This window comes from Pinus tabuliformis, chromosome Q (genome assembly GCF_031772625.1).
Source record: "Pinus tabuliformis cultivar Carrire ecotype Pingquan chromosome Q, CPIR1, whole genome shotgun sequence".
Classification (NCBI taxonomy): Eukaryota; Viridiplantae; Streptophyta; class Pinopsida; order Pinales; family Pinaceae; genus Pinus; species Pinus tabuliformis.
The window spans coordinates 989,873,016-989,900,339 of NC_142296.1; the positions used below are offsets into that span (position 1 = coordinate 989,873,016).

At 37.6% G+C, this 27,324-nt stretch overlaps 1 pseudogene; it reads left to right on the forward strand.

Moving 5' to 3' along the window:
• LOC149222800 (asparagine synthetase [glutamine-hydrolyzing]-like) overlaps positions 1-26,321 on the forward strand; it is an 80,284-nt pseudogene extending 53,963 nt beyond the window's left edge.
• The last annotated feature ends 1,003 nt before the right edge of the window (positions 26,322-27,324 follow it).

Genomic DNA, 27,324 nt, shown 5'->3' on the forward strand with positions numbered 1-27,324 from the left:
TACATAATTTTATATTAAGTACTCAAGGTTAAAATATTTCCACTTCATAATAGTAGTATGATGAGGTGAATTTTTGGATTTTATCTGTAGATTTTTTTGGGTCGATTTTGTTTGAAATATGATTAAAATTTGAGAAAATTATAGTCTTAAATTGTTGAATTTGCATGATTTAAATACCATAAAAAATTTCTTAAGCAATGAACCCATTTATACATTCAAAAATATAATTTAAATAATGAAATATTGTGACTTCATTATACTTATTTACCAAATTCAAAAAAAAAAAAAAAAAAAAATCTCATTTCTACCTTTCATCTAAATTTACCAATAATCTATCTCTGCTTGGGGTAGCTCAAGTGGTGATGGTCGTGGAATGAAGTCTCATCGAACCCGAGAATTTTGTGCTAGGCTCGAATCTTGAATTTTGTGATACCCTTGGGTTCGAATCTTGTGCTACCCTCCCCGTAATCCGACGAATAATGGACATGTAAACTCTAAAATAAGAAAGTCTTACCAAGCTTACAAAAAAATTTATCAATAACCCATGTTTAGTAGAAAAAAATAATAATTTGCTTAAATTTGCATAAATCCCACGTTGAACATACCCCTTGGTGATATGAATTTGATACGGCAGGCAATGATATGGCAGAGATTTTAACGTTGCTTAGATTTTGAGAATCTAGAGATGAAGTCAGCTTAGATTTTGTGTACATTAATAGTTGGCAAAGGGATGTGGCAAATGGTGCTACATGCATTTTATTTCAATGTGGAAAACATGTGGCCACGTGCATTAGCCTCAACATAAACCATGCCAAACCCTTGGTATGTTTAACACGCGGTATGTTGTGTGTGGTATGAATTTGGATGGCACACGTTGAAGGATCCACATTGTCGGAGGCTTCATGGAATATATGCAAATTTCCAAAAGGAAATCGTAATCTATTAGATTTTCAAACCTCAAATATTCTCCTGCTGATATGCTGATGATGGTTGTGGTGGTTGTTTACTGAATTATTTATAATTTGGTCGTAATATGAAATATGTATTAATTATGATATGTGGTATGATTTGATTGGGTTGTTTTCTTATACGAAGTTATATTTATACGAAGTTATATATTTAAAATGGAGAGGGATAGAATATATATATGTAAATTTTAGTAATGAAATTGTTATAAAAAATTAGTCATTTCATAAATAATTAAATTTTATATATTGATTTAATATTTAGTTTAAGTTAGTCATTTATCTCATAAATAATTAAATTTTATATATCAATTTAATATTTAGTAGTAGTATAATAAGGTGGATGTGTGAGTGTTAGATGTGATAGGATGGATGTTTGAGTGTTAGCGTTAGATGTGAGATGTTAGATGTTACATGTGTATGAGTGAGATGCGAGATGTTAATTTTGAGATGTGAGATGTGAGATATTTTTTAAATTCAACTTTTTTATATTGTAATTTTGATTTTTATTATTAAAATTACTAACTCTTTTTAAGATAAAAGAAAGTATAATATACATATACATTAATATGTATAACACATAAATAGTGTTTGTAAATTAACATCCATTTTACAATATAAATCAAAATAATGATTGCACAACCATTATTAAATTTAATTAATAAGCCAATAAAAAATTAATATTTACAATATAACAAGGTTTTTAATCATGAATATTTACCATGGCTATTATTAATTTCTAAATAGGCTTTTTTGACAATACCATGGGTCAATACCCAAAACCAGGAAAAATGCATTTTAACCAAAGATCCAAGCAAAGAGAGCAAGAAAAGTGACTAACAATGATAGAGGAAAGATAGTGCAGATTCTTTTAAGTTTTTATTATTGTATTTTCTTTGACATGATTGATCCAAAAAATATAGGTCTAATATTTTACAACCAATTATGTTATTTTTCTTTTCTAGATACTTTCTTAAATAAAACACAATGGGATCATATTTAAGAGAGAAAGAGTGAGATGGAGGGGGAATAGAGTGGGGGAGAGAGAGATAGAGGTGGGAGAGACAAGGAGAGAGAGGAAGGAAGAGAGAGAGGAAGGGGGGGAGAGGAGGAGAGAGGCAGGAAGGGGGAGAGAGGGGGAGAGAGGGAGGGAGAGAGATGGATTTGGAGGGGGAAATAGAAGGAGGGAAGAACAAAGGCATTGAGAGATAGAGGTGGAGAGAGAGATGGAGTGATAAGGGAGAGATGCAAATGGAATGAGGGAGAGAGGAGATGAGGGAATGGAGAGAAAATGAGAGGATAGAGATAGGGAAAGAAGGGGAAGAGAGAGACAGAGAGACATAGATATGGAGGGGGGAGAGAGTGGGAGAGAAAAAAGGAGAGAGAGAAGGAGATAGTGATAGAGTTGGAGGGTGGAGAGAGAGTGTGTGTGTGATGGGGGGGAGACGGAGGGAGGTGGGAGAGAAAGGGAGAGAGGGAGGAAAAGAGAGAGGGCTTGAGAGAGAGGGGAGAGAGAGATGGAGTTGGAAGGGGGAAAGAGAGGGAGGGAAGAACAAATACATTGAGAGATAGAGGTGGAGAGAGAGAGGGGGTGATAAGGAAGAGATGAAGATGGAATGAGGAGGAGAGGAGATGATGGAAGGGAGAGAAAAGGAGAGGATATAGAGAGGAAAATAAGGGGAAGAGAGAGACAAGGAGACATAGATATGGAGGGGGAGAGAAGGGGGGGAGCAAGAAGGAGATAGAGATAGAGATAGTGATAGAGTTGGAGGGTGGAGAGAGAGTGTGTGTGTGATGGGGGGCAGAGAAAGAGGGAGGTGGGAAAGAAAGGGAGAGAGAGGAAGGAAGAGAGAGAGGACTTGAGAGAGAGGAGAGGGGGGGGAGATGGAGTTGTAAGGGGAAGAAATAAATAGAGAGAGAAAGGTAAGAGAGAGGAGAGAGGGGGGGGGGAAGAGATGGAGTTGTAAGGGGAAGAAATAAATAGAGAGAGAAAGGTAGATAGGGAGAGGGAGTGACAAGAGATAGAGAGAGACAGAGAGAGTATGTTTTGGGGGTGATAAGGAGAGACAAGGGGACATAGATATATAGATGGAGGGGGGGAGAGAGGGAAGAAGAGAGAGGCAAAGAGAGGGAGGGAGGAAGAGAGATATCGAGAGAGAAGGGGAAGAGAGAGAGAGAGAGAGAGTGTGTGTGTGTGTATGCAGGTTGATATATAGATATAAAGTAGGGGAAGCAGAGGGAGATAGAGATATAGATGGAGGGGGCAAGAGGGAAGAGAGAGAGAGAGAGAGAGAGAGAGAGAGAGAGAGAGAGAGAGAGAGAGAGAGAGCGTGATATGTGTTTAGGGGGCTAAGATAGAGAGACAAATAAGGAGAGATGAAGGGAGGTATAGAAATAAATGGCATGGGGGGGAGGGAATAAGAGAAAGAGAGACAAAGGGAGGAAGAGGTGGAGAGAGAGAGATGGAGGATAGAGGGAGGGGAGAAGGACAGAGGGAGGGAGATAGACATAGACATAGAAGTTAAATCTAGAAATTCATGAATATTTTGGTTTCTCACTAAAATAGATGTATTTATTTCAATGTAGTTGTTATTTTCTAATCATATTTGATCGCTTGCACTAGATGCATTGATTTCAGTGTAGATGTCGATTTCTAATCATATTTAATACCTTACACTAGATGCATTGGGTTTAGTGTAGATGTTGATTTGTTCTCCTATTTGATTTCTTGCACTGGATGCATTGGTTTCGGTATAGATATTGATTTATAGTCCTATTTTATTGCTTGCAGTAGATGCATTGATTTTAGTGTAGATGTTGATTTCTAATCCTATTTTATTGTTTGCACTAGATTCATTGATTTTAGTGTAGATTTTTATTTCTAATCATATTTGATTTCCTACACTAGATGCATTGATTTCATTGTAGATGTTGATTTATGATTTGATGCAACTAGATGTATGATGTACATTAAGCTCAAAGTAATTAGATTAATAGTGTGCATTAATTTCAGTGTAAGCACATATCTTCCCCCTCCATCTACATATCTATCTCCCATTTTCTCTCCTTATTTATCTCTCTATCTCACCCCCCAAACATACACACCCTCTCTCCATATCTCTCCATCTCTCTCTCTCTCCCTCCCCTTTCCACTCCCCCTCTCTCTCTCTCCCTCCCTTTTCCACTCCCTCTCTCTCTCTACCCCTTATCTCTCTCTAACCCTTCTCTCTCCATATTTATATCTCTTCCTTCCTCCCTATCTTTGTTTCTATCTTCTTCCCTCTCTCCCCCCCTCCATATATATCTCTATTTCACCCCCAAAACGTACATACACACTCTCTCAATGTAAGCACATAAACAATATTCATGACATGAATCGACTTCTGTGTTACAGTAATTCAACCATAAATACAAAACTCAAATTTTCATCCTAAATTAAATGTTCACTTACCCAAAATGTCTTCTTCCTGAAACTGTAAACTATTTGTAATTGGCTACATTCTTATTATTCCCATTTTCCATCATTCAACATTGTTAATCACTTTGCATTCAAACGCGGTAATAGAAAATAACTAATAGGTGTGACAATAAGAATAGTAAAAGAAAATAGTTTCAAATTAATAGTAATGAAGATTGTTTGTAATTGATTATATTCTTATTATTCACATTTTCTATCACTCAACATTGTCACTTTGCAATTAAAATTTTTATTTCATCAAAGTTAAATTAAATTGGCCAAAATAATCTTAGACATATTTAGCATATTTAAAATGATCAAAATAATTAGATGTTAAATAAATTTTGTATGCCCACACACGACTGAAACCATCCTAGATCCAAGCATTTTAGAGATATGTTTTTGTTAATATGGTTGGCTATCTCACTATCTCAAACAAAAGATATGAATTAATCATACACTCACGTTTTTGTGTTGAATTTCCATATTGTGCACTTTATGCTTTGTTCTATTCACAAATTAATTTGGTAGAAACAAGCACATGAATCTGTTTGAACCAGACAGTCTCATTTGTCTGCTCAACTTCCACATTGTTCAATATTTCCTCTACATTCATATTTTTCACAAGTTAATTTGGTAAAAATAAGCCTGTGAATCTTTAGTCCCAGTGATTCTTTCTTGCCAATTATACACAAGCAGTTGAAAATTATTCTACAGGGATGGGATATGTTATTATCAATTCCTTCTCTCTCTTTGCAATAATAAATCTGGGTTTCTTGTTCCTTTCTTTCATCGTTCTTTAGTTAGTTTATTTCATTAGTAAGTATGTGAGGTTGCATGATCAAATGCAAAAACTTTTCTTTCAAAATTATTTCAAGAGTATAGAGAGTAGTATTTTTCAAAGCCATTGAAGGTTGTAGCTCTACTCATTGGGACTTTTATTCTGTTTATGAAAATTATGCAGGCCTACTATTGTGGGAATGCAATCATGGTTTTTCAATGAAAAAGTCTAAAATTAGGGTACAAATGATTTTGGGTTAAAGAAATGTTGATTGAAAATTCCTGAATATTTTGGAAATAATTTTTTTAGAGAAGTGATTTTAACTTAGTTCCTGTCAGTCAAATTTCTAAAATTATCAAATTGGTTGAAATTGAATTTTCAAGGTCTGTAGTGAATTTCAATGCATGATGTAAAACAATATTCTTAAACGTAGTAGTGGCCACTGTTGTAATGATAAATCTCCTATTTCTAACTTTTCTCTTCTATAACCCCACTCCAACATCTACTTAATTTCACCAGCCTGCCAGGGTAACCATGAGACGAAGAGTTACTATGATATAAGAAGAGAGAGGCAAAGAGAGGGAGGGAGGAAGAGAGATATCGAGAGAGAAGGGGAAGAGAGAGAGAGAGAGAGAGAGAGAGGTAGATAGATATGGAGAGAGAGTGTGTATGCAGGCTAATATATAGATATAAAGAAGGGGAGGCAGAGGGAGATAGAGATATAGATGGAGGGGGCAAGAGGGAAGAATAGAGAGAGAGAGCGTGACATGTGTTTAGGGGGCTAATATAGAGAGACAGATAAGGAGAGATGGAGGGAGGTATAGAAATAAATGGCATGGGGGGGAGGGAATAAGAGAAAGAGAGACAAAGGGAGGAAGAGGTGGAGAGAGAGAGATGGAGGAGAGAGGGAGGGGGGGAGAGAGAAGGACAGAGGGAGGGAGATAGACATAGACATAGAAGTTAAATCTAGAAATTCATGAATATTTTGGTTTTTCACTAAAATAGATGTATTGATTTCAATGTAGTTGTTGTTTTCTAATCATATTTGATCTCTTGCACTAGATACATTGATTTCAGTGTAGATGTCGATTTCTAATCATATTTAATACCTTACAATAGATGCATTGGGTTTAGTGTAGATGTTGATTTGTTCTCCTATTTGATTTCTTGCACTGGATGCATTGGTTTCGGTGTAGATATTGATTTCTAGTCCTATTTGATTGCTTGAAGTAGATGCATTGATTTTAGTGTAGATGTTGATTTCTAATCCTATTTGATTGTTTGCACTAGATTCATTGATTTTAGTGTAGATTTTTATTTCTAATCATATTTGATTTCCTACACTAGATGCATTGATTTCATTGTAGATGTTGATTTATGATTTGATGCAACTAGATGTATGATGTACATTAAGCTCAAAGTAATTAGATTAATAGTGTGCCAAAATTTCAGTGTAAGCACATATCTTCCCCCTCCATCTACATCTCTATCTCCCATTTTCTCTCCTTCTTTATCTCTCTATCTCACCCCCCAAACATACACACTCTCTCTCCCTCCCCTTTCCACTCCCCCCTCTCTCTCTCTCCCTCCCTTTTCTCCCTCCCTCTCTCTCTCTCTCTTCCCTTCATCTCTCTCTCTAACCCTTCTCTCTCCATATCTATATCTCTTCCTTCCTCCCTGTCTGTTACACTAAAAAATGTCACCTTGACTACTTACAGTTAGTATGGCTCAAATCAACAGTCATGCTACCCTCTTAGGCAAGTCTCATGCCTCTGTTATCCATCTCAAACTCAAAGAAGAGAGAAAGTCTTGTAAAAACTATGTTTATCTCTGGGGTCGCAGGTTCTCTCTAGCCTTACCTGCGGGGACGCTGACCATGTTCACAAAATCTGCGTCCATGGACGCTCTGTATGTTAAGGGACAGGTGCGTCCCTCTGTAAAAGGCAAAATGCGCGAGTTTTATCTTGAAAAAGTTACTTGTGGTTACTTCTAGAACATTCTAGAGGTCGGTTTGATGAAATGGATGCGCCTCCAGTGGGTTCATGTATCTCTATTAAGGGGGAACTTATCCCATCAATAAGGGAGCTATCCCACCCAAAGAGGGGGATGATCCCATTGATAGTGAACCTGAATAACCTCTTTACAGCAGTATAAATAAAGGCATTGAGCCAGAAGGAGAGGAGGTTGGAGCTATACATTTTCTTTGGGTAAATGCTGCAGGATTTAGGTCTCCCATTAGAGCCTTTGTGAGGAGAGATTGTCTTCACTTGATTCTACTTGGGAGAGGGTGAGCTTTGTCAAAGTAGAGGAAAACCCTTGATGGACCCTGGGAGGAACTTGCACAACACCAAGGCCAGGTTGTAAGAGTTTCTTTGTTTCGTTATTAATACAAACTGGTTTATTTTTCTCAATAGCTTGTGTTAATGAGTTATTTCATGTGTTCCTTGGTCTGCATGTTGGATATATGTTTTATTATATGAAATGCAAGTGCTTGGTAATTGTTTGATTGTTTGTGGTTGCAGGAATTGACTTGAAGGAGGAGCTCATCCGGATCGTCAAGAACGGACTTCAACAACAGCGTTTTGGAATAAGGTAAGCCTAAACACTTGTAGTTTTCATGTTGTAAAAGGTGTATTTAGAGAAAGATCACTCCATTTTGTCTTGTTTGTCATTAGAACGTCTTAGACTTCTAGGAAGGTCAGTCGTGTCCGCACCCTTGACAAATTCCGTGTGACAAATTGGCGACTCCATCCTCGCGGTTGATTATTTTACAAAATGGGCCGAGGCGATGCCTACATTCGACGCAAGCGGCAAGACAGCTGCAGTTTTCGTATTCAATCATATCATAACTAGGTTTGGTGTCCCACAAGCAATCATTACTGACCATGGGAGCCATTTTCGAAACGTCATGATGACTGAGCTTACAAGCCAGCTTGGTTTGCGCCACGATAGCTCTACTCCTTATTATCCGCAAGCCAACGGTTTGGTTGAGTCAATCAACAAAGTTCTAGTCATCATGATTCGACGGATCATTGGTATCCATCGAACGAATTGGCATAACATGTTATTTTCGGCGCTATGGGCATATCGAACTTCAGTGAAAAATTCAACAGGTTTCACCCCTTTCCAGCTAGTTTATGGCTTAGAAGCTGTGTTACCTATTGAATGCGAAATCCCATCACTTCAAATGGCTGTCGAATTACTTCCAGCTACTTCCGAAGAGGAGAAACGGTTATTATACTTGGCTAAATTAGATGAAACTCGACGTGACGCTACTTTAGCTATCGAGACTCACGCGAAACGAATGAAAGCTCAGTACGATAAAAATGTAACCCCTCGAAGTTTTTCGGAAGGAGACCTAGTACTATTATATGATCAAGCTAACGATAAACTAGGTGCCGGAAAATTCGTTCCCATGTGGCATGGGCCCTACATTGTAAAGCGAAAGCTAGCAAAAGGGGCTTATGAGTTAGTTGATTTTGATGGGGACTCTTTGGGTAAACCCAGAAATGGACTTTACCTAAAGAGGTATTATGCTTAAAATGATGGGTATGGAGAAATTTTTAGATAGGTTAGATTTCCTTTCTAGCTAGCAAGTGTGTTAGTTTAGTCAGTGTGCTTAGCTTAGCGAGTGTGGTTTTTCGTCATTATTCTGGCTTATCTTGGTTTTACTCTTGATATTGTAGATGTCGACGCCTCTCCAAACATACATTGGATTTGCTGATGGTGCTTGTCGTAATACACGGAATATCTCTTCCGCAGCTTGGGTTATCTATTCGCCCTCTGACGAGTTAGTTTCTATGCATGGGGTAAGCCTCGGTCAAACAACGAATAACATTGCAGAATACAGTGCAGTGGTTGAATTATTATCCGAATCTATTTCATTTGGAATTCGACGTTTGATAGTGAGGTTAGATTCTGAACTTGTTGTATTACAGCTTAATAGAGTTTATGCCATTAGAAATCCTGTGTTATTAAGGTTGTTTTTGAGAGTGCGTCTCTTGGAACGTGAATTTGATTACATTGAATATCAACATATTCCAAGGTCTTTGAATACATTAGCAGATGCAATTGCTTCTCGAATGTTGGACAGACATTTATGATAATCATGCAAGTAAATTTAAAAACATTTCATCACATATGTTAAACAAGATAAGCCGGTAATAGTGATATATATAGATAGAAGTGTGTCAAAAAATATATACATCGTCTTCGATCATAGGTTTAAAACACCTTATGATCGGCAAAATGATAGTACAAAAAGTCAAAAATGTCACATGTGACTACAAAAGTGACTAGTCAATCACTGGTGGTGCTCTCTGTACGACACCACTGCGCGGGCTACCTTACGCAAAAATCTCCTAAACGGTCCAGGGACCGCGACTACGAAGCGCTGAAGCCTGATAGGAATGTCGTCCATAGTAGTCTCAGGTATATCTGCCGTGAGACGCTCTAGATCATGCTCCAACTCAGCTAGTACTTCTGCTGTCGCATCCTGTGGGGCCGGTACCGGTGCAGCTGGATGTAGTCTATCATAAGGCCGGAGGTTGGCTGGACGCTGTGGACCAACATCTGCATTTTGAAAGATTTACTATTAATTTTGAGACGATATATATAAAACATACAAAAAATACATAACTAGAAAACTTGTGAAAATAAAAAGTACCTCTGTCATCCCATTGTTCTCCCTGTGGAAGAACCATGTCCGGATCACCTCTGAAATCCATTCCGGCATACGGAAAGTCCTGTATCACAAAAAGCTGGCCCTCTAACCAGTCAAAATAACTATCTGAGAATCGAACTACTGTCGCGCCCTCGTCAGGATGCCGGGCCATCACCGCAACCCATCGTATCAGCTTTGGCTGCCGAGGACCCAAGATATCAACAGTGAGTTGCTGAGGGATCAGCATTGGAATTCTCTCCAAGGCAAAGCTCACGACTATAGGCCCATATCCAAAAGTCTTTAGTCGTCCGTTCTTTGCCTTGGTCAGTTGGCTCTTCATATGAGCCGACACAGCTTCACACCAGTTGAAAATGGTGCCTTGGTAACAGTCAATTGCCATCCGCATTTGGGATCCGGAAGCAATGTGTAAAGCGGCCGCGCCGCAAATTCTGGTAACCGTGAACGCTATGACTTTGAGTTCCGGTAGAGTGATGTGTTTTATCTCTATGCCTTTTGAATGGTGAGCCCCACGTGTGCACCAATCCTCGCGGAGACTATCAAGGGATTGGCCACCCGGCCTAGTCCCCGCAAGACTGAGTTGCTCACCTCTGTTTGGCAAGCCAGTGAGAAAGTATACATCCGAGGGCTCTATCTCGAGCTGGTGCCCTCCTATGTAAAAGCATTGTTCTTGTACGTTCCATCGCTCAACCAGCCATTCCAAGAATCTTACCTGGCCCCTCATGCCCGGTATGGTCCAATATTTGTATAATCCGCATGCTCTTAGGGCATCCAGGGAAGGTTGATGATTTATTGCAGCTTCATCTTCCTCTACATGCTCTCTTTCTCTCCAGTCTAACATGATTAATGCCCTGCATATCAAAAAAAGCAATTAGAAATTGATTTGGGAATTTTTGGTGGTTTTTTGAGAGAGTTGGGGTTTTGAAATGCGCGTTTCTCGGAGGACGCACCCCGGCTTTGTAGCACAGGGCGCCCGGACGCAGCTGGCCTGAAGGCGGGCTGCGTCTTCCGACCGTTTTCCCGTATGAGAAAAAGTCGGGGGACGCAGGTCACCCGAAGGGCACCTGCGTCCGCCGAGAGGCGCATTCCAAAACCAAAACCCCCCCAAAAAATGAAACTAAAACCTAAAAATTGATTCTAAACGGATAGAAATGCAGAGTAGGATGTGTAAAATACCTGGATGAGACGGCGTTCGATTCCGACGGTCAGATTTTCCGCAGCGACCACGGGAAGTTTCTTGTCAAAAGCTCCTTTTTCAACCTCAACAGTGAAACGGTAAAAATGATATGGTAAAAGGTCTTTTTATAGGTTTTTTGGATGAATTAGTTCATTTTTTACCATGAAAAGATGTTTTTGAATGTATTTTTGCCTATTTTAAACAGGTATGAGTAATGTGTTGCTTTTGTGCAGGACAAAGGGATTTCGAGGGAAATTGTAATTTTTCACAAACAAAAATATCAGAGTCATCTTTTAAGCCCTTTTCTGACTCCTAAAACATGAAAAGATCGCCGAGTGTTTCTTTTTCACTCGTTAAAACGGAATTAAAAGACGGTCCCCTTTTAGCTCTTTTCTGACCGCAAAATCAGGAAAAGATTGCCGGGTTTTTGTCGTTTCGAACTCGATAAGGAAATAAAACGACGTGTCCTTGATCGCTTTTTACTTTTCAGGTTAACGACACTATTATGAAAGTACTCCTTGGTCGCAAGATCAAGCGGTTCCCCCAGGTATTATTTTATACTTTTTCGGGCTTGAGGGACACAAATATACGAAAAAAGTTCAACGTGGAGTCTCCTTTAGTTTTTTCAGACTCTCTAAAATTGAAAAACGCCGAGTTTCTCCTATACTGGGCTCGTTAAACTTTTACAGTAGAGGACCTGTTCAATTACAAACAGGAACGAACCACTCCTTCCTAGGGTTCGAATTTAAACTAGGTTGGACTCGTCCGAAGGATGAGCTTATAATCAAGCATATGTTATCCTCCTCAAGCTTGTTAAAAATAAAGAGGTACTTGCCAGAAATGGTGGGGGAAAAGAGAGAAGAATGAACCTGTTTGTCACCTTTTGTCTCAGAAGAAACTTTATTACCACTCTTGAACACGACACTTTTCATTCACCTGGGTTGGGAAATCTTTTACCTCACAGTTGACCAAATCACTTTGAAAGTCTTTAACCGGGTTTCGGGGATTAACTTTGAGTTATTCGTCACCAAGCCATCTGTTGTGTCGTTATGTGTTCAAGAGGTCTGCAAGCAAAAAACTTTCATCTGCCAAATACTTGTCATCCATTTGACCATCCCTGAGTCAGTCCTTACAGCAACATTTCTTCAACTTGAACAATGATTTCGTGTTGCGGGCTTGCCTGCAACGGGTCGCTTTCTATCGACATCGACACATTATCTAGAAAGATGACTTAGGAATCGACAGCACCTTGAAGTCTGCATGCATCAATGGCAGGTTTCTCGCCTTTGACGTCAGTTTACATCATTGACTTTCGATCAGAGGATTCCGTGAAGTGTTCGACATCAAAACATCTATTCACATTTCACGGGTTGTGCTTGGTACTTTGAGAACCATTGACATTACTGGTGGTCTCTCTCACGCTTGTTAACAGTTTACATCATCGACTGGTAATCAAGTGGTTTCTAACATGTTCGACATCGAATCATTTAATCACATGGCTAGAATCGTACCAATTCGGGAAGTAGAAGTGAAGACCCTGGATCTAGTTTCTACCATCCAGGCTGCGAGGAGTTTTGTATTCATTATCTATGTAGACTAATCATAAACAGATGGCTGCGTCCATACTGTGTCTACAAAAGTCTATTAAAATGATGTACTGCAAGATCATTCCTGTATCAGAATAGTTAGTCCATTAGTTAAAGTTTTGAATCTGAGTATGGGAATGCCTACCTCAGTGATGATATAATCTTATCCATGTATTTTGTGTTGAAAATTGCAGGTTCCAACCAGGCCATCCACAAGACAATCCTTGAAATGATAAAGCGCTTCACCCTTCCTAGAATTACAAAACCCTACTCTATTCCAGGCTTCGCACTTTAGGGGGCAATCTGTTACACTAAAAAATGTCACCTTGACTACTTACAGTTAGTATGGCTCAAATCAACAGTCATGCTACCCTCTTAGGCAAGTCTCATGCCTCTGTTATCCATCTCAAACTCAAAGAAGAGAGAAAGTCTTGTAAAAACTATGTTTATCTCTGGGGTCGCAGGTTCTCTCTAGCCTTACCTGCGGGGACGCTGACCATGTTCACAAAATCTGCGTCCATGGACGCTCTGTATGTTAAGGGACAGGTGCGTCCCTCTGTAAAAGGCAAAATGCGCGAGTTTTATCTTGAAAAAGTTACTTGTGGTTACTTCTAGAACATTCTAGAGGTCGGTTTGATGAAATGGATGCGCCTCCAGTTGGTTCATGTATCTCTATTAAGGGGGAACTTATCCCATCAATAAGGGAGCTATCCCACCCAAAGAGGGGGATGATCCCATTGATAGTGAACCTGAATAACCTCTTTACAGCACTATAAATAAAGGCATTGAGCCAGAAGGAGAGGAGGTTGGAGCTATACATTTTCTTTGGGTAAATGCTGCAGGATTTAGGTCTCCCATTAGAGCCTTTGTGAGGAGAGATTGTCTTCACTTGATTCTACTTGGGAGAGGGTGAGCTTTGTCAAAGTAGAGGAAAACCCTTGATGGACCCTGGGAGGAACTTGCACAACACCAAGGCCAGGTTGTAAGAGTTTCTTTGTTTCGTTATTAATACAAACTGGTTTATTTTTCTCAATAGCTTGTGTTAATGAGTTATTTCATGTGTTCCTTGGTCTGCATGTTGGATATATGTTTTATTATATGAAATGCAAGTGCTTGGTAATTGTTTGATTGTTTGTGGTTGCAGGAATTGACTTGAAGGAGGAGCTCATCCGGATCGTCAAGAACGGACTTCAACAACAGCGTTTTGGAATAAGGTAAGCCTAAACACTTGTAGTTTTCATGTTGTAAAAGGTGTATTTAGAGAAAGATCACTCCATTTTGTCTTGTTTGTCATTAGAACGTCTTAGACTTCTAGGAAGGTCAGTCGTGTCCGCACCCTTGACAAATTCCGTGTGACACTGTCTTTGTTTCTATCTTCTTCTCTCTCTCCCCCCCCTCCATATATATCTCTATTTCACCCCCAAAACATACACACACACTCTCTTAGTGTAAGCACATAAACAATATTAATGACGTGAATCGACTTCTGTGTTACAGTAATTCAACCATAAATACAATACTCGAATTTTCATCCTAAATTAAATGTTCACTTACCCGAAATGTCTTCTTCCTGAAACTGTAAACTATTTGTAATTGGCTACATTCTTATTATTCCCATTTTCCATCATTCAACATTGTTAATCACTTTGCATTCAAACACGGTAATAGAAAATAACTAATAGGTGTGACAATAAGAATAGTAAAAGAAAATAGTTTCAGATTAATCGTAATGAAGATTATTTGTAATTGATTATATTCTTATTATTCACATTTTCTATCACTCAACATTGTTACATTGCCAATTTGCAGTTAAAATTTTTATTTCATCAAAGCTAAATTAAATTGACCAAACTAATCTTAGACATATTTAGCATATTTAAAATGATCAAAATAATTAGATGTTCAATAATTTTTGTATGCCCACACACGACTGAAACCATCCTAGATCCATATTAACCTCGGATCTATCAAGTGCCGAGAGCGATCAAATCTCTCAAAATGCAGACCTTTCCTCAAGTTCTGCACTCAAAAAAGAGATTTGCACGTCGAGAGATTCGATCCCTCTCGACACTTGATATATCCGGGGTTAAGATGGATCTAGGCTGGCTATTAAATGGATACAAGTGAAATTTAGACTTTTTATCTATAGTTTTTAATGCAAAGTCTAGTATAATTTTATATTTAAATGTCAATTGGAGTTATTTTGGGTGCTTATGTGGAATGGTTGTTATCTTTCCTACCTAGGTTCAAATCCTCACTACTAACATGATGAGCTATAATAGCTTGATAAATATTGATGTAATGGCCTCTTGCCTATGAATAGTGTTGTATTGGCTTAGACCCTTGTCAAACTCTTAAGTATACTTATAGTTTGGCCTTATACCAACAAATTCACTCTAGCCCTAGAATTGAGAAGAAAACTAATTTCTTTTCTTGAAAAAAAATCCATTTAAATAAATAAAAGAGAAATTTAGATTTTATCTCTATAGCTTTTAATTATTTTCAAACGAAGTGTAGTGTATGTCCATGATAGATGTATAAAAGAAGGAGAAATTTGTGTGTGTCATCAACTGTGTGGTTTGAATTGATTAATAATGTAACATTTATTATGTCACTACTAGTGACATACACTATTGATGAGGTGGTATTAGAAGAGTGTCATACAAAAAATTTGACAATAATTTTATGTAATTGATAAATTTCACTTTGGCTTTTAATTTTTTGAGGGATGATGTCAACGACGCTGCCCCATCAAAGCTCCAAAGGCTATTGTTACGACACATCTCACAGGCCATTAAATGAACCGATCATACTTCAGGATGTTTCGCCCTCCAAGTTCTTGCATCAATATACCATAAATTTCGTACTCTCCAACAACCTTGGTCTGCCAGTGGCGATTGTTGATTTCAATGTTCAGAGGGAGACAAAATGTAGCAAACACTAAAAATTACCTTATGTTAAAGCATTTTAGAGATATGTATTTGTTAATATGGTTGGTTATCTCACTATTTCAAACAAAAGACATGAATTAATCATACACTCACGTTTTTGTGTTGAATTTCCATATTGTGCACTTTATGCTTTGTTCTATTCACAAATTAATTTGGTAGAAACAAGCACATGAATCTATTTGAACCAGAAACTCTCATTTGTCTGCTCAACTTCCACATTGTTCAATTTTTTTCTCCACATTCAGATTTTTCACAAGATAATTTGGTAAAAATAAGCCTGTGAATCTTTAGTCCCAGTGATTCTTTCTTGCCAATTATACACAAGTAGTTGAAAATTATTCTACAGGGATGGGATATGTTATTATCAATTCCTTCTCTCTCTTTGCAATAATAAATTCAGGTTTTTTGTTCCTTTCTTTCATCGTTCTTTAGTTAGTTTATTTCATTATTAAGTATGTGAGGTTGCATGATCCAATGCAAAAAAAATTCTTTCAAAATAAATTCAAGAGTATAGAGAGTAGTATTTTTCAAAGCCATCGAAGGTTGTAGCTCTACTCATTGGGACTTTTATTCTGTTTATGAAAATTATGCAGGCCTACTATTGTGGGAATGCAATCATGGTTTCTCAATGAAAAAGTCTAAAATCAGGGTACAAATGATTTTGGGTTAAAGAAATGTTGATTGAAAATTCCTGAATATTTTGGAAATAATTTTATAGAGATGTGATTTTAACTTAGTTCCTATCAGTCAAATTTCTAAAATTATCAAATTGGTTGCAATTGAATTTTCAAGGTCTGTAGTGAATTTCAATGCATGATGTAAACCAATATTCTTAAACGTAGTAATGGCCACTGTTGTAATGATAACTCTCCTATTTCTAACTTTTCTCTTATATTACACTCCTACTGTGGTATTATTTTCCACAGTCATCTCGACCATGCTCGGCTTGATTAACATCCAAAACACCTATAATATTTGGAATGTATTGAAAAATTATTGCAAGATCTGTTTGAATTGCATTGGAGATGAAAGCTTTGCATGATGATTGTGAAGGTTTTGAAACTTTTCCCCTAGGAATATATACTCCAAAAAACAAGTTAAATAAAGGTTTCTTCTTGACACTGAAATTATGTGATTTAGTCATTCTGAGTTCTGCAACGCATATAATAAAGTATGATTTTAAACTCTTTTGTTAACTGATTGTTGCAGGATGCTGCAGAGATGGTACAACCCACCTTGGTATTCAGAAAATCTTATACCGTCCACTCCATATGACCCTTTGGTTTTAAGACGAGCATTCGAGAAAGTATAGTCCATTGTCATCCTCGTGCTGCTTTCTCATATCGATTCTAACCTTGGTGTGGTCGCATAAAAAAAATATAGCACAATTTTTATCCATGTGAAAATAGTGATATGATATGTTTGAATGATTCAGGTAGTCATAAAATGGTTGATGACTGATGTTCCATTTGGAGTACTCTTATCAGGAGGGCTTGATTCATCCTTAGTTGCAGTCATTTTGGATCACACATTTGGCTGCTACCAATGCTGCAAAACAATGGGGAGAGAAACTACACTCTTTCTGTGTTGGATTACAGGTCTCTTCATTAACCAACCCTGGGTGAACCCTTGTTTGGAAAACAGATATGTGTTGAAGCAACTCAGATGATCATTGACACTTAGTCCCTTATTAATATATTGAAAGATCATTAGTGTATATTTTTACACATGTATATCAAATAGAACCAAAATCCATGAAGATGAATCATCTCATGTTAATATTATCACCAATGGAATAGTTGAAACAAACCTATTGTAGAATTTGTTTCTTTGTGTCTACATAGGTTTCTCTAGATTTAAATGATGCAAAAGAGGTAACATAGTACCTTGGTACCTTTCATCATGAATTCCATTTCACTATGTAGGTATTTTCTTAGACACCCATCTTTGTGTGTGAATTTGAGAGTAAAGGGAAGTTTTTCTTTTAATGTATTGAGCAATTGCCTGTGTTTGAGGTAATTGAAACATGATGGTATAGATGTAATCGAGGATGTTATATACCATGTTGAAACATACTTTGTGGAAGCTGTCAGAGTGAGCAAACCCATGTTCTTAATGTCCCATAAAATCAAGTCTCTGGGAGTGAAGATGGTTCAATAACCCCACTCCAACATCTACTTAATTTCACCAACCTGCCAGGGTAACCATGAGACGAAGAGTTACTATGATATAACCCAACATCCAAGATCCATTATGGAATCAGGGCCTACCAACTAACCACAACCTAACAAATCACAACTTCCCTCAAGGCTACAGGATACTCAGGGGCCAAAGGACCACCACAGGTCACCAAACCCTAAGTTGGGATGTTTTTCCCACAACTTAACCCCCAACCACATGCATGACAAGGCTTGGGTGTGGTTGAAGGCCTCCAACTGCACACACAATATTGTCTAAGTGTGGTTGTGACCTAAAATATTCAGTATAGAGCATGTGGTCCTGGGATCAATGCCACCTTTTCAGGTCAGCCTCTAGATCACTACCCAGAACTTCCTAAAACTTTCTAGAATCATAAGTTACATGATGGCAATTCCAAACATTCAAAATTGAACAGGATCTTGACCTAGATAGGCCTAGTACTTAGCAAACATTTCGTCAAACACATGGTAAACATGTAAGCTACAAGTCATTAATGCATATCTGATCATAAATTGATATTATTCACCTGATAATCACTGAGAAGGCTCTAAACCCTCTCTAGCTAGTTGCAATAGCACTTGTTACTCCTTGCATTCATTAACCATTCATACATTCATCAAACATGTCAAGAGCCATAAAAAAATATACATCATATAATGAACATATAACTTGAAAATAATTGACATAGAAGCCATGGAAACTCAACCATAATATCACCAAAATAATCACTACAAGTATCCATCAATCACAGTAGAAAAATAACTCTTATTAATATATGAAAATACCAACCAAGTTAGGGACTTCCACGTACCACCCGACCATAGATTGGGTTGAACCAAATCTCTCTTTCAACCAATCACCCTGCACCATATTCCAAGTGTGAATGTGGGATCTCATGGAATAAACCAAGAAAAAACCAAACCAGGGATTCCATAGGCCAACCACCTCAACCCTGAACCAGTGATTCTACCTCACAGTCGGTCATCATTAACACCAACTAGATCAGTCTCTACCCAAGTTTTCCAGGGCTCTAGGAACTAGTAACTCAACCCACAACCTTCCAGGGCTTTAGAGCATTTTTCCAACCCAAATCCAGGGACTAGTAACTCAACCCAAGTTGTTCCAGGGCTTCCAAAGCATTTTTTTGAACCCACAACCATAAGGAATTATGAGCAACAATCAGAAACACAATCAAGTGGAGAAACCCACAACACCATGGCTATCTAGGAAATAACAAGGACAACACATAACCAAAAAATCAAATGCATATACCATGCATCCATAAATCAGCAAGGAAATCACACATGCAACCTATTCCCTGCAAAGAAATCCAATTGTAGCGTTGATCCACCTATTCCCTTTCATTTTCATGCTTTCCTTTGCCTTCTTTCTCCAAATCTAGGTGAAACTAAAATGCTCCAAGAATTCTCTAAGTGTGCAAGAGTATGAGAGAATGAGAGAATAAAAGAGATCTCCAAAATTAAAATGACAAAAAGACTAGCAATTGATTCGCATAAGCCTATTTATCATTGAGGCCTCTATTTTCTTCAGTTTCCTTGATTTTTCTTTCAATTTCCTCCTCATGAAAATTTGTGTCTCTTCACCTTCTTTTTCTCCTATTTTCCTTTATTTCATAAATAATATGCCAATTAATGCCTCTTTTCCTTTTCCAACTTCCTTAGCCATAAATAAACTGAAATTGACACCCACTAGGATATCTTTCCCAACATTCAACTTTGAATACATGTCCCATGACCTTGGGTCTTATATTTTTTTACATGGAAAATCAACCAAGGGTTGTTATAAGCCCCTCCCCCTTGGAGGAACACCGTCCTTGGTTTTCTATGACACCTATGACCAGGAAATCGTTAAAACCAAAACAACTACCTATGGATATTTATAATCCAAATCATTGCAGTATTTACAATAAACAAATATTGAAAACCATGACCAACATACCATTTACTAGAGCTTATAACACAGCTCATTACGATATTTACAATAGTAACCACATATATACTCATGCACATCTTCTTCAACCAACAAATAATCATACTATCTATGGATCTTTATAATCACAACTTGATATAGTATTCACAATAATATACACATATACATGTGCACATTTTCTCTCATCGGAAAATAAAAGGATACTATTCCCACATCAGCTAACAAGGTAATCTAGAGGCTCACACCCCCCCTCAAAGTAATACTACGATTCACCTCCTTCCTAGAAAGTCTAGAATCCATTGCCAAGGTCAAACTTGCATATAATGTCTAGTGCTATGATCCTCATGGAATCGAGAAGTCAATCTAATGCTTACCTTCTTATTGAGGAAGTTTCTCTAATACTTACCTCATCAGGCAAGGAGTCATTCCTGGACTTACTTAATTGATAAAGGAGTAATAAATAATAACTTCCCAATATATTATATATGTCGCCATCAAATTTCTCAAACCCTTTTATGCCTAAAACCTTTTATACCTAATAGTAAAGCTTCATCTTCACTTTTCCTCTAATAGTTATCTACTCATTGTTTTAGGGAACATTCCCAATGTGCTTCTAATTCCATCTAGTAATGCTAATGACAAAAAAAATTCATTCCCCAGCCTTCCTTTTTCTACTACACAATGCCTCAGGAAATCCAATCACCCCCTTCCATGCAGTCACACAACTTCTACGTTTTGTTGGCATCCCCTTCTCTGCTACACATTCTCTTAGGTGATCCATCCTTTGGCAAGGTTTCCTTGCATCGAAAGGTCCAAAAACCAAGGCATATCCCTGCCTCAAAACCATCATACCAATCATAGCATGCTCATGGAAATCAATGGAAATTATTCACTCCCAATGTCCCACAATGGCCCTGCTCTTGAATGTTTTACCAACATTGTTGCATGTTCTAATTCCTTTCACTCCTATTGTTAACACTCTCACAACTAGTTCTAACCACCCAAACTGAGCATTTTCAACCACCTGAACCTAGGCATTTCCACATTTTCTTGTACCAAGCACATAAGTGCCATTATATTCAAAATAAATTCAAATCATACCTCATTGGTAGCTTGTCAATAAGGTACACTTGCAATTATGTTTACTTTCTGTCGTTGCAAGTCAAACTAGCTCTTTGATCAAATCATCATGTATAACATATCACATCCGGTTAGCTCAAAAATAAACCATCATAAATCATAGTTATAAATCACATGTAACCATCATAAATCAAAGTCATAGAGTACATGCAAAATAAAAAATGAAAATAAAATATTGATACTTATCTCCCAATCAGTGCTTGCTTCCACCTTTGTTCTTTATCCTTTACATACACACACTGAATCGGTTTCCATACCTAGCAAGCAACCAGTAATTTCTCTTCTCTTCAAGCACATATACATACACACAGTGTACATCACATGCATACACCCACACAAGGTGTACAACACAACACATACACCTACACCCGATGTACAACATAACACATACACCTACACCTGATGTACAACACCAGACAATACATGCACCTACACACGATGTACAACACAAAACATACACCTACACATGGTGTACAACACAATACACATACCTACATAGAGTACCACATAACGAATACACATGTCACAATATAACAGCTACACAATATAGATAACACAGTACCATATGTACACAACACCACTTGCACAACGTGTACACAACATCATCTGCACAAAATGTACACGACACCACATGTACACAACACCACTTTCACAACATGTACATAGCACCACATGCACACAACACCACATATACCACATGTACACAACACCACATGCATGGAGCACCACATGTACACAACACCACATGCATAGAGCACCACATGTACACAACACCATATGTACACATTGCCACATATACAACAAGTACAGAACATCACATATACAACATGTACACAACACCATAGGTATACAACATCGTATAATGCAACATACACACAACACCGCATATGCAACATGCAGACAACACTATATGTACACAATACCACATATATAACATGTACACAACAATAGTACTACACATCCCACGACCACACTGTCTCTACAAAGAGACTTTGTTTCTAGTGTCTTTCCACTATCCATGCTTGTCTCAACATGTCGTAGATCACACTTCTTTCATTCTATTGATGTATCACTCAGCATTATCTGTTGTGGAATAAAAATAATCATAGTATAAGCACATAATATCAATTCATATCCACATGATACTAACTTCATAGATCGGTAAAGGCTACTATACCCACTTTATGCCTCATAGACCAAGAACCTCTTCATGCCATTCACCGGCATAAGCAATCATTCCTCCACAAGCATGATCCCTTACAATCATGTTAGACAACGACATACATAAATACATACATACATATATAGACATCAAGATAATCATAATCACAACACAATTACCAAATATCATAAGGTCAAGGTTAAGAGATATCCCTTTATTCGTGCACAATATTGAGAACAACAATTCCCAACATATCCACGACATCTGACACCTCAAATCCATTTAATTTACTTTACCATGAAAACCAATAACAATATGGCACCACAACCAAAGTGGAATGGCCATGTACCAGACATAAACAAAATTACACATCAAACACAAACAAATCACATAATATTGAAAGCACAAACGAGAAACAAACACCACGACTCAACCCCATGGGTTCCCAATGATTCCAAGGGAAATATCAACCCAATCCTTCTTCAAGATTTCATGGAAGTCTCATTTTCCATTGATTCCCTTGCATCTTACTACTATAAAAACACAACTGTCAGTACATAAATAAAGGTAACAATATACCTGTTACCTTACCTTGTTGTGTCAAGCACACTAACCTATAACTAAACATGTACATATATCATCTTTCAAGGGACTCCAATTCCTTGACGAATCCAGTTATAACTGAAACCCAGTTGTTATACCTATCAAATACATGTTCATGAATCTAGCACATATCTGCATAATGTCAGACAAAATCAAGGTTAAGAAGACTTCATATACTCACGCAAAGCACTAATTCATTTGGACTTGTAGTTTCCAAACATAGCCAAAGGAATTCTCACCCAATTCCTTTCTTTTAAATTTTACCTTGCTGCAATTGAGTCTTATTATATGCTATCACATCAACTAATTGTTAGATATATAAACAAATCAATTGTTACCTTGTCATGTTAATACCAAGCATGTTTCCATGCAACTATTCACACATGTCAGTCACATGTTCCAAAGATTAAGAAATCATATCTTTTAATTTGAAATCAACCTTTACCAAGACTAACAACTATGTAATAATCAACTCACAGTCATAATACTACAACTATCACCCACTTGCACTCAAGTGCATATTAGTTGTCTCAACACATATAGTGTTAGTACAACCATCTTAAAACAAAATCATTCCTTCATGAAATCTTATAGACACATACTCATATCATGTAATTAACCAGACTTTCAAACAACTTGTAAACCTAACTTCTTACTTTCCATGATCCATTCCAAGGTAGAAGGAGGCAACTACCATAATGGTCTGATCTCTAAATCTCTACTTAATTTAACCACACTTTCCAAAACCCGATTTTCATTTCTCATACATTTTGTACCTGAAAACATGCTACATAATCATGTCACTTTTCATTATGTAGATTTCACGTCAGACCTCTAAGGAAAGTCTTGTGAACAGTAGTCCACTCCTTTATTATTCATCCCTGGTCTTCTATTTCCTATAAATATACCATGTTATAAAAACCAAATAGATGAAATAATCAAACTCATACCTCAATGTATCTCAGGGGAGGCTATCACATTTGCACAATTTTGTCCAGATCAATACGACACAATTTCACAAGTATATTGACTCGTACCTGAATAACATAACCATAACTATCTCCACATGCCAATCCAGATTAGCATGATACATATAACATCAAGATCATAAATGAAATGACATACTCATCATGTGTATGACCAAATGCATATAATAACAAGTTACTACCATTCATGACTGTCTGACGCATGTGCATATGACTGCACTGAACAACTAGTATCTATTATGCATGTAGCCACAACAACAATAGAATGACATACATGTATATAACCATAATGCATATAATAACCATTAACCAACATATCTGCATGCCCAACATACAAACATTTACTACAATCTGATCTTACCCTGAGATCCATTGTTGCAACCTCGCTATAATGATTTGCATCTCCCGCAACATCTCGGCCAACAATGTATCAACATCTTAACATACCAACAACATCATGATGACACAAACTACATAATGACCACCATGATGCATGTCTAACCTACTATGCATGCATAACCATGTACATCTAGTCCATGTGTTTGAACTTGGATGCTCTGATACCACTCTATGGTATTATATATCACCTAAAGAGAATGGAAACTAGCTCTGATACCACCTTGTAACCACGCTACCCACATCTACCCAATTCCATTGGCATGCCAGGGTAACCATAAGACAAAGAGTTACTATGATGTGAACTGACCTCCAAACTCTATTTATGGAAGTGGGGCCTACCAACTGACCACAACCTAACAACTCACATCTTCCCTCAAGGCTACAGGACACTCAAGGGCCAAAGGACCACCACAAGTGACCAAACCCTAATATGTGGCCGCTTTTCACACAACTTAACCCCCAACCGCATGCATGAAAATGCATGGGTGCAGTTGAAGGCCTCCAACCGCACACACAAAAATGTCTGATTGTAGTTGTGACCCGAAATCTTCAGTATAGAGCTTGTGGTCCCGGGATTAGTGCCATCTTTTCATTCCGTCCTCCATACCACTGCCCATAACTTCTTGAAACTTTCTAGAAGTATAAGTTACATGATGACAATGCCAAACATTCAAACTTCAACAAGATCTTGACCTAGATATGCCTAGTGCTTAGCATACATTTCGTTAAACACATGGTAAATATGTAAGCTACTGGTCATGAATGCATATCTGATCATAAACTGATAGTCTTCACCCGAGAATTGCTTAGAAGGCTCTAAACCCTCTCTAGATAGTTGCAATAGCACTTGTTATTCCATGCATTCATCAACCATTCATATATTCATCAAACATGTCAAGAGCCATAGACAATTTACATCATATAGCCAACGTATAACTAGCAAATAACCATCATAGAAGCCATGTAAACTCAGCCATAATATCACCAACATAATCACTACAAGTATCCATGAATCACAGTAGAAAATAACTCTTATTAATATATGAAAATACCAACTAAGTCAGGGACTTCCATGTACCACCTGACTATAGATTGGGTTGAACCAAATCTCTCTTTCATCCAATCACCCCCGCACCATATTCCAAGCATGAATGCGGGATCACATGGAATAAACCAAGACAAAACCAAACCAAGGATTCCAAAGGCCAACTGCCTCAACCCTCAACCAGTGATTCCACCTCACGGTTGGACATCACTAACCCCAACTAGCTCGATCTCTACCCAAGCTATGTAGGGCTCCAGGAACTAGTAACTCAAGCCACAATCTTCTAGGGCTCTAGAGCATTTTTCCAACCCAACTCTAGGGACCAGTAGCTCAAGCCACCATGGGCTCTAGAGCATTTGTTCCAGCCTAGGCTTTAGGGCTAGTAACTCAACCCAAGTTATTCCAGGGCTTCCAAATTGTTTGTTCCAATGCACAACCATAAGGAATTATGAGCACCAATGAGAAAAAAAATCAACTGGAAAACCCCACAACACAATGGTTATCCAGAAAATGGCAAGGCAAGGCTAAAACCACTATCAATCCAGGAAAATCTCCATGCCAATGATAACATAGAACCAAAAAATTACATCCACATACCATGCATCCATAAGGAAATCACACATGCAACCTGTTACTTACAAAGCAATCCATTTGTAGTTGTTGATCCAACTGTTCCCTTGTGCTTTCCTTCTTTCATTTTCCTTCTTTCTCCAAATCCAAGTGAAACTAGAATGCTCCAAGCATGCTCCATGAATGCTCTAAGTGTGCAAGAGTATGAGAGAATGAGAGAATAAAAGAGAACTCCAAAACTGAACTGACAAAAATATTGGCAATTGATCCTCAGAATCATTTTTATCATTGGGGCCTCTATTTTCTTCATCTTCCTTCATTTTTCCTTCAATTTTCTCTTGATGCAAATATGTGTCTCTTTACCTTCCTTTTCACCTATTTTCCTTTATTTCATAAATAATATGTCAATTAATGCATTTTTTCCTTTACCAATGCCTTTTCCAATTTCCTTAGCCATAAATAAACCGAAAGTGACACCCACTAGGATATTTTTCCCAACATTCAGCTTGGAATATGTGTCCCATGACCTTGGTCTTATATTTTTTTACATGGAAAATCATCCATGGGTTGTTACATGTTATGTCTAGAGAAGGATTAGATGAGATATTTGGGGGCTACTTGTATTTCCACAAGGCTCCCAACAAAGAGAAATTCCACTAGGAAACCTAGCAGCTTTACTTTCATGGATTGTAGATCATATAATCTTATGATTAAGGGACTATCGATTTCTTCATTTGTTTGTGAGGCTACTTGGTTGTTGTTCTTGAAAGTGTTGAATTTGGTCTTGCAATCACGGTACTTTATAGACACAATTATTTCTTGAATGTTATCTGAATTTAATTAAAGTGATTAGAGGGGGCGTATTCAACACCTATAAATTTGAACCAATGACCTATCTCAAGGGGTGTCTTAACAATACACCCATGTACACCCATTCACCATCAATCCAAAATATCATAAGCTTCATTTAAACAATTTGTATGTTTCATATTTTTTCAAATATTCAATTCATTTATACACTCACAAATATATTTTAAATAGCTAAAATTACAATCTCTTGAAAATTTACCTTTTAAAACAATGTATAATTTTCATGTACAAATTCAAAAAAATAAAAAACACCATAATTTCTTAACAATTTAGAATAATTGTCATTCCATTAATAGTTTTTTTTTGCTTAAGCGAGAGTGGTTCCTTCTATTCAATTAATTAAAAGTTGCATATTTGTACATAAAGAACAAAGGCAGTGAGGCCCACCAAAATGACAAGCCAACTTGACCTTTGTTACCAAGCCGAAATTACATACCCTGGGCCAAGGGCCCACAAAACAATACGAAATCTTCTCCGAAGACCGAGCGATCTTCCTCCATAGATCAAATGGTTGTGAGGCATTTCGGGTGGCACACATGCACACCGGGTGGCACACATGCACACCCTTTAACCAATAACTCAGACCCGATAAGACCATTGAACCACCTTTAAAAGTCATTTCAGGTCTACCTGGGGAGATAATCCCTGAGCACATTACCTGCCTGAAATCCACCATAAGCGCACGATTCCAGGATGATAGTGCAACAAGCACGGAACTTAACCTTCCAATCGGACCCGAATTTTGATAAAAATCTAGCCTAAGTAATTTTGGGTCTGATTTAATAGTTAAAGTTCTTGTTGT